This window comes from Elephas maximus, chromosome 7 (genome assembly GCF_024166365.1).
Source record: "Elephas maximus indicus isolate mEleMax1 chromosome 7, mEleMax1 primary haplotype, whole genome shotgun sequence".
Lineage (NCBI taxonomy): Eukaryota > Metazoa > Chordata > Mammalia > Proboscidea > Elephantidae > Elephas > Elephas maximus.
In genome coordinates, this window is record NC_064825.1 from 55660627 (window position 1) to 55663447 (window position 2821).

Here is a 2821-nt window from a genome sequence, read left to right on the forward strand (position 1 = left end):
TGGTGAATAATGTTGAATATACCATGAAGTGTCAGTAGAATGATCAAATCGGTCTTGGAAGAAGTACAGCCAGAATATGCCTTCAAAGTGAGAATGGTGTGACTTCATCTCACATACTTTGGGCAGGTTATCAGGAGAGACCAGTCCCTGGAGAAGGACATCATGCTTGGTAATATAGGGGGTCAGTGAAAAAGAGGAAGGCCCTTAATGAGATGGATTGACACAATGGCTGCTACAATGGGATCAAGCACAGCAAAGATTGTGAGAGTGGTGCCGGACTGGGCAGTATTTTGTTTTTTTGTACGTGAGGTTGCTATGGGTTAAAACCGACTTGGCATCACCTAACAACAACATGTTAACTCTACATTTAACATATACAGGAAGTGCCAAGCTGTTTTCCAAATTGGCTGCACCATTTTACAGTTCCACCACCGATGAAGGAGTCTTCAAATTTCTACCCATGTTTACCAATATTTGTTTTTGTCTGTCTTTATTGTTAATTTCCCCGTTTTTTTGCTTTAATTTCAGCCTATCCTATACTGTGAAATGGGACCCTAATGGCACAGTGGTTAAGAACTTGCCTGCTAACCAAACGGTCAGCTGTTCGAATCCTATGGGCATTTCTACTCTGTCCTATAAGGTTGCTATGAGTTGGAATCAACTGAAGGTCAACAGGTTTATATTGTGAAATGACTTTTCATTACCTGCATTTCCGTAATGACTAACGATGTTCAAAATCTCTTTATGTGCATTGTTGACTTTTAAAGCTCTTTATATATTTTGAATGCAAATTCAGATATCTGATTTGTGAATATTTTTCTCTCATTCAATATGTTGACCTTTTACTTTCTTGATGGTGTTCTTTTGAAATACAAGTTTTTAATTTTGATGAAGAACAGTTTATATATTTTTTCTTCTCTTGCTTGAGTATTTGGTGCCATATCTAAAAATACATTGTTTAATTCTATATCATGAATATTTAATCACATTTTCTTCTCAAAGCTCTACTGTTTAGCTCTTACATTAGCCCGACGGTGTATTTTGAGGTGATTTTTGTATACGGTATGAGGAAGAGGTCCAACTTCATTCTTTTGCATGTGAATATTCAGTTAAGCCAGCACCAGTTTTTGAAAAGAATGCAGTTTTGTAAAGTTTAAAATTCTTCAATAACTACAACAGTATTGTAATAAGTGATGATCTTAATTTGATTTCATACTAATCCATACAATTTACAAATTTATGTACCATTTCTATCTTTAAAAAGAAATGCTATCAAAAATAGAAGCTGAGAAATTTGCTCCTTCCTTTCTATATGCTGTGAGCAAGTAAAGGATCTGCAGTGTTTATATCTGTGTGTTGTTTTTTACATGTGGAAATTAATATATTCTCATGTTTTTCTTTGTATCCTGTTTTCCTATTTATATAGGTCATGATATTACTCCTGACCAAAATTTATAAAGCATTTTATTTTACTCTTAAGAATTATTAAGGATTATAGCTGGAATCTCAATATTTCCAAAAACCAAATCGCTAAAACATACTTATTTAAGACAATGCATTTTTGCCATTGCAGGAAGTGTCTTCAGAGGTCTCCACCCTGATTCCCTCACATTTCTGACATGTCAGTCTTCAACACCTCTGAAGTAGAAATCTCTACATTCTTCCTGATTGGGATCCCAGGAATGGAACAAGCCCACATTTGGGTCGCTTTCCCCATTTGCCTCATTTACCTCTTTGCCATCCTGGGGAACTGCATCATCCTCTTTTACATAAAGACAGAGACCTCTCTGCATGAACCTATGTATTATTTCCTTTCCATGCTGGCATTTTCTGACCTAGGACTGTCCATCTCCTCCAACCCAACTATGCTGAGAATATTCTTGTTCAATGCCACAGGGATTTCCATAAATTCTTGCATTGCCCAAGAGTTTTTCATTCATGGATTCTCAGCTACGGAGTCACCTGTACTTTTCGTCATGTCTGTTGACCGCTTTATAGCTATAGATAACCCTTTGAGATACACCTCTATACTTACAGGTGCCAGGGTCATTAAAATTGGCCTTGTGATTGCTGTATTATGTATTGTCCTTATTCTTCCTTTCCCCTTTAAAGTGGCTGATGTTCTGTAAGAAAAGTGTTCTTTCCCACTCTTACTGCCTCCACCAGGATGTCATGAAGCTGGCCTGTTCTGACAACAAGGTCAATATCATTTATGTTTTTTTCATGGCTCTTATGGCTATGTTAGAGTTGACATGCATTTCTGTGTCTTACATGCTGATCCTGAAAATTGTTCTGGGCACTGCCTCGCACAAGGGTCGCCTCAAGGTTCTTAACACTTGCATTTCCCATGTCTGTGCTGTGCTTTTCTTCTATGTGCCTATCATCACCTTAGCTGTTCTTCATCGGTTTGGCAAAAAAAATTCCCCAGTTATTAGAATCATTATAGCTGATGTCTTCCTTCTGGTTCCACCTCTAATGAATCCCATTGTATATGCTGTGAAGAGCCAGCAGTTTAGAAATGTGATCCTGGGTAAACTATGCAAGAAACAGGTATGATGAGAAATTTCAGCAGCAATGACAGCCAGATTCACTTGGCAATTTCTGAACAAATATAGAGATCTAAGATGGACAGTGAACGAATAGAGGTTGAACACCAAAATATATTGCATATGATAGAATGCCTATCAAATTTTGAGTTATTGATTTAACTAAGCAGAACTACCATGATATATTAGATACCTTGGGAAGTAGACTGGTGGCTAATATACTCGTTTCCCACTTCCTTTCTTAGTTTTACCTCTCTACACAGCCAGTTCTATAA

At 37.2% G+C, this 2821-nt stretch overlaps 1 pseudogene; it reads left to right on the top strand.

Moving 5' to 3' along the window:
* The first annotated feature begins 1619 nt into the window (after positions 1 to 1619).
* Positions 1620 to 2556, top strand: LOC126079577 (olfactory receptor 51A7-like; annotated as a pseudogene).
* Positions 2557 to 2821: the final 265 nt, after the last annotated feature.